General features: G+C 40.2%; 1 pseudogene; it reads left to right on the top strand.

The window, feature by feature from the left end:
* Positions 1–885: 885 nt before the first annotated feature.
* LOC147447026 (uncharacterized) lies at positions 886–7,972 on the top strand (annotated as a pseudogene).
* Positions 7,973–12,567: the final 4,595 nt, after the last annotated feature.

Raw genomic sequence — 12,567 nt, 5'->3', positions numbered from 1 at the left:
AGAAGAGTCCAATTGGAGCCCAGCTCTCATGATACAGCTCCATCGCATCATGCTCCCATCATCGAAGCAACGCCTTCAACTCTAGAGGCATCCTCTTCCCAAATTGAGAGAGAATTAAGGAGTGTTGAGAAGCTTGATCGGAGCATCCAATGCACTTGCACATTGTATTGTGGAGGAGGTCGTCAAGTGCACTTGTCTACTTACTATCGACATCAAGATCTCATACGCAAATATGAGAGCTTTAAAAAAACTTTTGGCCTATCAAATCTATCTGAAGTTGGTGACATGGATCTTATATCTAATGCCCAACCAGACGAAGGAGCCACTCTTACCTCTTTGGAGCTACCTTGTGAGGAGGAGCTAGTTCATGATGAGGATAACATGGACATCCATGAGAGTCAGGAGGATGAGTCCTCTACTTTGTTTATGGAGTTAGTGGAGAGAGTAGTAGAGCTTCAAAGTTTGTGGGATGAGCATCGACTACCAATTGGTGTTCAAGATAAAATGTTACGCTTGCTCTTTGGCGACTTTGGGGGGCCAAGAGTCACTCACAATTCTTTCAAAAGAAGTTTGGCTAAAATGCTAGTCCAACTTCCATCTACATGGGATGGTGACCTTGGGGGTATTCAAGTTCCAGCATGTTGGGATCAAATGCAAACCATGCTTAAAGGCCTTGGAATGGTTAATGCTCGGCGCTATCGTATCTGCACAGGAAATCTAGGAGTAAAACATCCACCACAGCTTCTTCAACCAAGCATAGAGGATAACTATGTAGGAGAAATTCCAAGATGTGTATGCAATGCTTGATCCTCTTTTAGGAAGTTTAAGAGGGATTGCTCCAAGTGTTGTGAGAAGTGTCTGATTTGCGAAAAGACAAGAAAGTCTATGCTTTCTTTTGATTATATTCCGATCGGTCCTTAGTTACAGCTTCTGACGAAGAGTAGTACCTACTGTCATGAGTTGCTAAATCTATGGCGTCACAAACATAGATGGGACAACGCATCTGCACTCAACAATGAACAGAGGATCATCGATTTTTGGGATGGAACAAAGTTTCAAGAAGTGAAGGACTTCTGGAATCCAAGTACATCATATGAACTGCCTGTGGTTTGCTCAAATTCAGCATGCTACACCACATTTCCAGTCTTTAAACGCCATGCAACACTACAAACCGGATGGGATGCTGTGAATAAAGTATATAACTTTATCTGCATTGAGTGCTTCCAGGACATCAAATGTCGCAAGAAAATTGAAGTGGTGAGTTTGACTTCTCTTTTAGAGGTTCCTTTTGCATTCTGCTTATGTGTAATATATGTCATCATTTGGTTAGGGTGATCCTCGCAATATAGCAATTTTACTACATTGGGACGGCTTTCAAACGTCAAAGACGACCCAAAAGAGATGTGGTGTTGTGGAAATATCGCTGCTTAATGTTGGATGTAGTTCTTCCATAGATGTTTTACCAGTTTTGTTTATTCTGCAAAATTGCAAAAAGATTATAAAAAGTTCAGGAGATGTATTTGGAACATTCCTAACTCCATTGGTGGATGAACTTGAAAGCTTATTTTTGGATGGGATAGATGTATTATATGAGTATCCACTAGACAGGATTTTCGACAATCCACAAGGGTTTTCCAAGTCTTGCAAGATACGTGCACTGCTCATGATGGTTACCGGCGACCATCCGGCTCAGTGCAAAATAGGTCTACTCAAGAATGGAGGACAAGAGTTTTGTCATCGTGATAAAGCTCAGGCAACTTTGGTAAAGGGGTGCCACCAGGCCTGATGGACGATATGTCTATGATGGAAATCGCTACCAGGCAAGATATCCACCACCACAACGAACATTTGAGGAGATGAAATCTGCCTTAGAAGAGGACAAGCGTTGCTGCACACAAGCAGAGAAGGAAGCTGCATGGAAACAAGCAGGCCTATCAGGCAAGTCCATAGTTTGGAGGCTCTCTAACTTATATGGATTTGATATATCTCTTGATTGTGTGTATGATGTTATGCACACTTTAGCATTAAACGTCTTCAAGAAATATATTGCTCAGTTATTTGAAATCTCTAACAACGCTCTTAAGAAAGAGATAGATTCAGCAGTGTCTTCACTTACAAAGGATGTGCCCAACACTATCCGCTACGGAAGGTGGCCAAACTCTCCCAGTAACTACTTTGAGTGCTTCAAAGCTGAAGAGAATCAAAAGTTTATTCAATGGTGCCTTCCATATATCCTAAAAATTGTAAGTGGTATTTTGCCAGAAATGCATGTTTTGGGAACTCTCTTGGTAGATATAGCTCATAGCTTTTATAACTACAGTAGAGATCATGGTTGGTCCATGGAGGATATTAGAATTATGAAGATACTACTGCAATCTTGGAGAGTTCGAAGGGAAGAGGCATTTGGGGCTAATTCATCGCCTTTCGAGCATATCGCCGGTATATATATTTCTCTCATTTTTGAGAGTTACTTGGTTTTGCTATTGAGAGCGGATTTTTTGAGATGGGGCTCAACTCAAGGCTCCCACCAGACAACCACTCCGTGAGACCCTACACACGCATATTTCTTAGGGGCACCACCCTCTTTTATGGAGAAAGAAGGAAACCAAAACAAACCGCACACACACACACACACACACACACACACTCACACCTTCCTTATGTGCTTCAACACAAAATGCCCTTCAACCATTCAACACACACTCCTTAAGCAATCCCTTTGAACGCTGCACAAACTCACATGCAAAGATTGACCTTCACCATATTAGTGCTCATATACTTCTAAGAAAAGCAATCACAAAACCTCAAAACTCAAAACACCACAATGCACAAATACTTGACAACTCCTTTCCTTTCCCAAAAGAAGAGACTACTTACACACATAAGGTGGCATGCATAGAGAGCTCTTCTCCATCTATGCAGCCCCAAGACTTACTTACACACAACATAAGGAGATAAGCCAAGCAAATAGACACCATGGTGCACAAAAAACTTTCTCAACAAACAAGCAACCCAATGAGCACAAAATATGAGAAGCTGCCAAGATAAGCTTACCAATTTTACATGCGTTTAGAGCAAAAGTGTGACGACAACACCCCAATTGCAACAATTTGTTGATCAAACCATGAGATAGATCATTGAACTTGATATCCTTGCTCTCATATAGAATCTAAAATCCTTATTTAGGGATGAGTATGATAAGAGAAATGTTTGCAAGAGAATGGTAGCAATAGCATATTGATGCTCTCTCTATGGTGCCGCTTATGATAGCGAGCTTAGGAAATGGATAGGGAGACAAGAGGAGAGAGAGATTAGGGCTTCCCTAACCTTAGAGGAGATTATTTGCAGCAATGGAGTAGGTGTGTGTATTTTTGTGCTTGCCAAAGAGCCTTTTTATAGCTGTACAAGACCTTGGGTTAGGTTAAACTTGACTAGGGTAGGTAATTAACCATAGTTAGGTTCCCTTTTGACCATTCCTTAAATTATGAAAATAAGGGACTTATTTTTTCATTAAAAATAGCCTTTTAGGTCATGGAGGCTCCATAAGGGTTGATAATGTATGTGGGCCCCACCATGATGTCCCTCCAGTGGCTCCTGCAGAGTGTCCCCATCCTGTTTGTTGTGTCTTTGGAAGCATCTTGAGCCGACCCCTCCACATGCAAGTGGTTTTTAACTCCCCATTGGTATTTTAGAATGTTGGAGAAGTCAAGAAAACTTTTCACCTTTGTGGTTTACCTGATTGTAACTTTGACCTGCAGTAACAGTGTCCGCAGCACCTTGTTTTCACCATAACTTTCAGCCTGTAACTCAGAATTGGGTGCTGTAAAAGGCAAAGTTGACCTTCTCAAAGTTTTTAAGTTGATTTTGGAGTGTTCCTCAAGTATACCCATGAGCTAAAGCGTTCAAGATGCATCCAAAACACCTTTCGAACCAAGTCTCCTTGTAGGGGGTCCTTTAGCATGCATCCAAGGTGTAGCATGCTTTTTTTCAAAAGGGAATCCACCTTAAACAAATGAGGTAGGCTCCAATAAAGTTTGATTTATTGGGGATATACATTATATTTAAGATTTGTTGACCAACACAAGTAAATGATCCAAGACTTGGGTCACATAGTGGTGGGGAAGGGAAGGCCTACAAGGTTAACCCTACCCTTGAGAGAAGATGGGTAAGATAAGTGCCCATAAATTATTTATTTACAAATTATGGGATGTAGATAGCTATTTAAATTAGTAAAGGTAATTAGTTAAAGAATGTGCAATAAAAAAACTAGGAGAGTAGAATTAAGTTTACTATTTACATTTAGCATGAAGAGAGAAATATGATGTAAATGCATAAAGATCTGAGAAGGGTAAGGTGTTTGTATGAAAAAAGGCTATTACGAAAAGAGAGAATGAACACTAGGTTAAAACTTTGATAAAAAATATATACATTTGAGTAGAAATGTAGTGCAAATTCAAAGTTACCATTTAACGCTACTCACTATGTGTGTGAGCATAACTATTTATTTCCATTTTGATTGTAGGTAATGGTGAGCTTCTTGACGATATAATTCGGCATGGGCTACATGATCGTTATTGGTGCTACATATTCGAGCGTCTTGTGAAGATCTATAGTACCATCAAGACCAATAATCTCAGCGATGAGGCATCATTCGTCCAATTCTATTTGAGGAAGTTTTTCACTAAAGTTTTTCAATCTGTCCGCTCTGACAATGATGGTCTCTTACCTGATCAAAGATTCTTGAGAGATCTACATTCCTCAATGAGTGGACTCAGCAATGTCCCATGTAATGAAGGCCAATTGCATGAGTGTTCTGCACATCATATGGATGGGCTCTTAGTTGTTTCATCGGTGGCCAAGGCAAGATCCCTGTGGAATGCTCTCTTGAAATATGGCCATAGTGCACCTTGTATTGATTGTCTTCTTTTGAAGGGAATTTGCATATCAAGGAAAAGATGCATCTATCGAGAGCCATCAACTGAGGAGTCCATATTTTTAAAGAGGTTTTGGAATATGAAAGAGAGCTTTCCAATTGCAGATTTAAAGATATACGAAAAGGTATTGTACAGAGGAGAAATATATAAAGTTGGCTCCCATGTGGTAGTGAGAGCTGAGGATACAAATAGTATGTCAGATAAACACGGACATTGGAAGGCTTGTATCACCTCTCTTTTCTCAATGCACTTCAATGGGAAGTCTATGCTTTTCTTTGGAGGAAGATACTACAGACAATGCATCGTAGGTGATGATGACTCTGAAAGGTTACTCATTGATGCAATCACAGGAATGAGTGTCCTTGAGAAGACACCAATGCCCTTTACATGGGATTGTATCCAACCTATTTACTCTCTTCTTCATAAATTTATACCAATGTCACTACCTAAAAGCCAAAAGCTCATTGCCTATGAAGTAAAGGACTTGAAGCACAGAGATAGATTGCTTATGGAAGGACAATGTGGGAATGTTCCTTTATGGTTAGAGGAACAAGATATAGTGAGAGTTTCTATGAATAGTGGACTTGAAAAAGTCTTTCAACATGCTGTGGTAAGGGAATCAAATCCTGAGGAAAAATTGGCAAGACTTGCCATCTTGAAGGCTGATGTACATCAAAGAAATACGTGGACTATTCACACCGAAGAAGATCATTGGAGAAGTTGGGATAGCTGTCATATTCTAATAAAAAATTGGACTGTGATAAGACAAAAAAAAGTTACAAAACCTGGTGTGCTTGAACAATGGATACCTATTATGTGGCGATCTCCATGATGTATAAGCATTTGTATCTACTATTTTATTCAGGACTCTCTTTAAAGTTGATTCTACACAAAAACTTTCTCTCTTTTGTGATGTGTAAGAATTTTGATTGAAAACTCTTTAAAATTGATTTTATGTTGTTTTGTTTCAGTTATTTGATTTAAATTTATAAATATTGTATCGTAAATATGATTTTGTTACTTTGTCAGGGCAAGTATGAGTTGCTCACAATCATTATTACAGCAGCTACTAGGAGGATCTAGTGAAGAGGCTATTAAAACTCTCAATGTGAGGAGAGCAAATTATTCTGGAAATAAGAGGGTAACTTCGGATCCCTCTAGCATCGCTGCAATCAGTGATCCACCTAGATATGATCCTGTTGTGTATGATCAGATTTTTAGGCCACCACCACCAAAATTGAGAGAGAAAAATAAGTTGTATGGTCGAGATTTTCTCTTAAAACAGCATCCTGAGCAATATAGAGTATTATATGTCAATTATGGAGAGGTGAGAAAGTGGTTTGCTAAAGGAGAAGCCATTGTCGATCTTCGTAACAACAATGAGCGAAAGAATGTAGTTTTGAGGATCATTAAAAAGAATATAGCAACGCTCAAGGCCATCACAATAGATGGTGTGGCTTATCCATGGAAGGAGGAAGATTTATACACATGGTGTATCAAGTCATTAGCGGCAAAACATAAGTGGAGCAAAAAGAAGACAAGCCAAGAGACACTTTGCTCAACCAACTCCATGGTACAATAATTTATGTTGAGCCTATATTTGTTTTGACATCTTTGCAAGTTTGTTTAATAATATTTAGAATTATAGGTCTTATGTATGGATGATGATAATATAACGATTGAGCACAAGGATGAGAAAGATGATCAAGAAGGAGAGCTTCATGCAACAATGAGTACATATTCTTTTATGACAGGGGTTTTATTTGATTTGTTATATGTTATTCACATTAAACTTCTTTCAGATTGAGAGTTCTCATGTTGATGAGCAAGTGACGAAGTTTGTTGTCGATGATAAAGCTGATGATATATCAAATCGTGTAGGTTCTTTTGTGCTATGACATTTAAATTATTTATGCTCACTATGAGGTAGTAATAAGTTTACTTTATTTATGTTTCTTTTTTGTGAATGTAGAAAGATGAGGATGTGTACATTCCTGATATGTCATGGATGGAAGAGGATGATCCAAAAAGTGCTTATGAGGTTTGTTAATCAATCTCTCTCTCTCTCTCTCTGTCTCTTTGTGAAGATCATGTTTTCTTTACAATTGTATAGGAGTATCAACATTTTATAAGAGATGAAAGCTCAAAAGTCTCATTACAAGGAAAAGAGAGACATATAGATCATGAGGGGGGTGGCAATGGTGATAATGTGACGAAAAAGGTTTGATTGTAAAAACCTTATCTGTTGATGAGATTCATGCTATATTTTAGTTATGTAGTGTCTTTATTGATTTTTATTCGTGAGAAAATGAAGGATAAAAGTTTAAGCGAGTCTTGTGCTGCGGATGATATGGATGCGAGCTCTAGGAAAAGCAATCGAAAGAGAAAGGTATACTTAATTTTCTCATTATCTTACTTAGAGTTAGTGTGATGCTCTTTTTAGCATTATTGAGTCATTTTTATTTTAAAAGGTTACAAGTAAGCTAAAAGATTTGTTAGAAGAAAAAGACAAAGCTTCCAAGGCGGCAAAACATAAGAAAAAGGTAATTACTTAGGATTTCATTTAAGAATAGTCTTTGATTGCTTATAAATAACTTTATTACTTCAATGGTATAGGAGTCCTTAAGAGAAGATGGTGGAGAGAAGTCTCTTATGGAAACCAAGGTGTGTTTTAGATCATGTGAAGTCTTGCTTGCATTAGTTTTTTAAACATGAGAAAGATATAGCATTTTAGAATCTTACACTTGCATCATTTTTTTTTGTAGGCAAGAACATTGTCTGCTAGAGACAAAGAAGTCATTCTAATGAAGTGGCTTCATACTCAAAAAGTGGAAGAGATCTACCAATTGATCAAGCCTACTTACTGTGCTTTGAAGAAGACACATTCATTCTTTGGTAGGAAAGTGAATGACACTACTTCCTCAACAATGTGTGAGGACTTAGTGGCATGGCTCTTAGTTGAAGGAGTAGTGCATATCGATTTTGCAAAGCTTGGTGTTTTAACTTTAAAAGACGTTCATTTGTGTAATGATGATTAAGTAATGTATCTAAATGGACATTCTCAATGGTTGTTGATTTCCAATGTGTATTAGCTTGAGGTCAAATGACTAATATGCTTTATGTTTAGATGAGCACTCTCAATTAACTTCATATATGAAATTGACAAGTGATCTTGAATTCTCTTGATTCATCTAGCAATTATTTACTAATTGACTTACTAGTTGGATATTGTAGTTGCTACATGGATTACTACTTCTTGCTTTGAAGTTACTAGATGAATTACTATTTCATATATTTGAGTTGCTAGATACATTGCTAGTTTCATAACACATCTCAAATTAGTAAGTGAGATTGCTCTCTTGATTCATCTAGCAATTATCTTACCATATAGCTACTCAACTTACTATATGGTAAGAAAATTACTACTTGAAGCATCTAGGAGTATTCTCAAGCTTACTAGTTTGCACTTTTGCTAGATGTGTGTATTGAAACTAGTAATATATCTAGCAATTATATAATTTTTGCCATATGGTAAGTCGTTCAAAGCTCCTTGTGGTCGTAGGCGTCGGTGAAGAAGCCCATGCCGGCAATGATGATGGCGGTGAAGTGGTACCATTGTGTCTTGGCTCTATCTAAAGCTGAGAGCACCTCCAGGGTATGGTGATCAGAGCCCATATTGATTCTCTCCCTGTAGCGGAGCAGCCCAAATCTAGCCAACTGCTCCACTCTTCCTGCTGTAGCTATCTGTGACTCTAGGTAGGTGCAGATTAGATGGTGATGACGGCCGTGGTTGGTAAGAACTAGCGATGGCGGGACCTGCGCTCTCGTTAGCAAGCTAGCACTCCAGTACCTGAAGAGCTGGTTGTTCAGCTCCCGTCGACCAACACAAGTGTTGAACTTGGAGCAGTTTTGTCGTGCATAGAAATGCGGTAGAGTGACCGATTTTCTCCCCATTTTCAAAGTTGACAACATCTTGACATGCCCCTTCGTAGGCGTCGTAAGCTATGCAATAAAGTCAGCACATGATATTCTAAATCAACCAGATTCAAGGTCATATCGGAAGCTCATAAGTTATATGTGGGCTATGATGTTGGAAGCGTTTTTTGGCCTGCCCAAAGGGCTAAAGCCATAGTGACGTGCTCATTGCAAGGATCAAAGATTGTTTAGGTTGTTGTAGCTTGAATTACGAATCATGATGGTTTATATGAATCATGATGATTTATTGCTCGCTTTTATGCTAATGTATACGAGCTGTCTCCATCTTTTGCCAAAGCTCCACTTGGCCCGTAGCTCTCCATCGCCTCTGTGCAAAGCTCGCCATCACACATGGCTCCTCTCTCTCTCTCTCTCTCTCTGTCTCTCGTCAAGACATACAATCTCTTTGACTTTCTTTGCCTTCGTCCTCTACGGAACCGTATCTCATCTCAAGGCGCAACAAGAGAGAGAGGCAGGAAACGAGCCCCTCCGGGTTTTGCAGACAATAAGAGGGCTTGCACAGGACCGAGACAGAGAAGGGCTATGACCCTCCCAATGCACAACCCTTGATCACCAGCTGTGGAAATGCTGCAGATGAAAGACATGCGTAGAGAGATAGCAAGGGTAGGAGTGAGGCAGGAGTAGGCCCATCGTCACTACGCTCTGCAATCTCGGGCAAACCTTCTCAGAAACTTGGGGTACAGGCCACAGGCCAAGCGCATCAGCTCTTGTCCCCCACTTTACACACATCAAAAAAGATCTTTCCCAGCTGCACGTGAGATGTGCAAGGTTTTTCTCTTGAGGCCCATGGGAGTGTCTCCTAATTAGAAAATAAAATACATGGGGCTGTCACTATCACCCATTCTGCATAGCCAGTCTACCTCGCCATTGATCCATATGCTCATCCTCCCTCACTGCGTAGCCCTGCGTACACCCCCTTCCCTTCACACCTAACTGGGCCATGCCTTGCGGGTGTCGCATAGCAAAGACGACCACATGCCAAGGGCCATAGCAGTGCTACATTCACTACATGCATCACCTCCCACCTCGCAATGCAAGAAAAAATCTCTCTCTCTCTCTCTCTCTATTTCGCAATGCAAGAGGCTCATGTTGATCGCAACCCTCCTCTGTGGCCTACTCTAATGCACTATTGATAGCCTGTAGGCCAAAAAAGATATCGCTATGCAATAGGCTTGTGCTGACTGCAGCCACAATCCTCCCCTATTCCGTCGCACTACCGATAGCATGCACACAGAACAAAAAAAATCTCTCACTCTTTGGGCTCGTCATAACGCTTAACGTCTATCTTTCTCTTTTATCACCCTAGCGTGGTAGATTGGTTATTCCATTTGCCTTTTTGGATAATAGGTCTTTGAGTTCAACTCTCCTCTTCGGATAGATCTATAAGGTCTCTTGGGATAGTTTCCTACGACGTTAAAATAGGTCTCTTGGGATAGTTTCTTACGACGTTAAAATTCTCTTCGTCTTCTTCTTCTCTACTTCGCTCTCTCCCTTCCATGTGTCATATTTGCCTTTTTTTTTCTCTCTAAAAGTTGTAACATCATCACAATAGTTTTTTTTGTTAATTAAGCAGCTCACAATGATCGTGCCCACATATTTGCTTCACTTTACTAAAAAAATCCATTCATTAATGTGGGATTGGGATTTGAAGCTCTTGGCAAAGCTTAATATGACTCAAAAGCTACGTTTAGATTGATGTGCCCTTTTCATTGGAAGCCCCGTGATTTTATCACTTGTTTAAGAAATTTCGAGGAGATGCAGCCTCGAAAAGCAAAGGAAAATAGAAAGGTTTCTCGAAGAGCCTTGTCACTAATTGACACCTCCCTAGGGAAGTGGGATCAATGGCCCACATTAGGTGTCGCGAGGCGGATGCAATTGGGCTGTTCGATCACCATTTGAACTAAGTGTGAACTAAGAGTGAACTCGGAAGGTATGTGCACCACACCGAAGTCGGTGTGAACTCGGCGTGAACTAAGTGTTAGCCTGGTGTGAACGTGGGAGGGTATACACACCACACCAAATTTGGTGTGAACTCGATGTGAACTAGATGTGAACTGGATGTAAAATTTTATGCGACGCCATGATCTATAAACTTATGACACACATACCTTTCAACGAACTCGTGACAGCTTAGCGGTTAGATTCAATTTCAAGAGGGAGAGGATAGCGGGTTCAAGCCTCGGATCTGGAAAAGTGAGAATCTTTTGCATTCCCTAGGCAATCCAACGGTCATAATCAAACGGTGATCGTGAGTCATTGATCCCACCTCCGCAAAGGAGGTGTGAATTAGTGACGAGGCTCGGCCATTAGGGATTTCATTAATGTAATCACGATCGGGTGATTACTTAAATAACTATAGTATTTACATAAAAAAATCACGTGATCACGTTAATTGTTAACATGACTTTGATTTTGACCTGCAAAAACCTATAGAGCCGGTTAGCCCGCCGGGCTTTTTCAATTTCCCTGCGAGGCCCGTCGGGCTTTTTCATTTCACCGGCGGGCTCGCCGGGTAAATGCAGTAGCCCAGAGGGCCCGTCGGGAAAATGAAAAAGCCCGACGGACGTAATTATATATAGTAAATAGTGTGCTAACCCCCGTCTTTTAGCTAGGCAAATCCTTGGAAAGTGTATCCGAGTGCCGGGTATTGTCATCTCCTTGTGAATTGGCTAACCCCCGTCTTTTAGCTAGGCAAATCCTTGGGAAGTGTATCTGAGTGTCGGGTATTGTCCTCTCCTTGTGAATTGACCTAAGGTTACAGAGTCACAGGTCCTTTTTTTGGGCCGAACGTGATTCTTAATTCGGTAACCACTTCTAAAAAATTTTAATTCGTTTACCGACATAAAGGTACGAAACCAAAACAACTGAAAACTTGGGGAATCATGCTCATTGCGAAGAATCCATTGGTCCAAAGGAGGGCTGTAATTGGTTTAGAAGATGAGCATATGTAAATGACGAGTCGATAGTCAAGGGTCAGATGTCCTCTACTAGTGTACCGGGCATATAAAGATCCTTGAAGTCTTACATTTGAGTTGATTTACAATATAAGATCTATAATCCTGGATTGGGTTAAAATAGCTTTTATATATTGAATTGGTTGCATGGGTGGGCTACAATCCTTCACTGGGTACAAGTAGTCCCCAATTGGGTGATTATATTGAAGATTTATTTGTGTTAGTTCATACATTGGTTTATACAGAGAGTGTTGGGGTTGGAGCTAGGGGGATGCCTCCTGAGGGCCATGGCGAGGAGCTGTGTGGTATGCAGAGAACGAGAAGAGAGAAGAGAGCTCGACACAGTTGGAGAGCAAAACAACTCACGCTATTTTTTTAATTAAATTGTTCTTTCTAAAACCTTAGATATAAAAGACAATTTTCCATGCAAACTTTACTTAAACTGGATCTCTATTGCTTGCATGCCTATAAGAGGATTTTCCCACGGGTTGACCGACAAGGGCTTGAACCCAACAATCCCCCCCTCAAGCCTGAACTGGACAAGCAACTCATGATACCTCGAGTTTTTGGTGTACTCGTCAACCGTGAGTTTTAGGTTTTCTCACAACCAAGGATTTCTGGTGTATCCATAACCTGGTGGTGCTTTGTAAACCCCCTTTGCAAAAGATTTGGGTTTAGGTCCA

Source organism: Adiantum capillus-veneris, chromosome 11 (genome assembly GCF_014529385.1).
Source record: "Adiantum capillus-veneris isolate H3 chromosome 11, ASM1452938v2, whole genome shotgun sequence".
Lineage (NCBI taxonomy): Eukaryota > Viridiplantae > Streptophyta > Polypodiopsida > Polypodiales > Pteridaceae > Adiantum > Adiantum capillus-veneris.
This window is presented reverse-complemented; position numbering and strand designations above follow the sequence as displayed.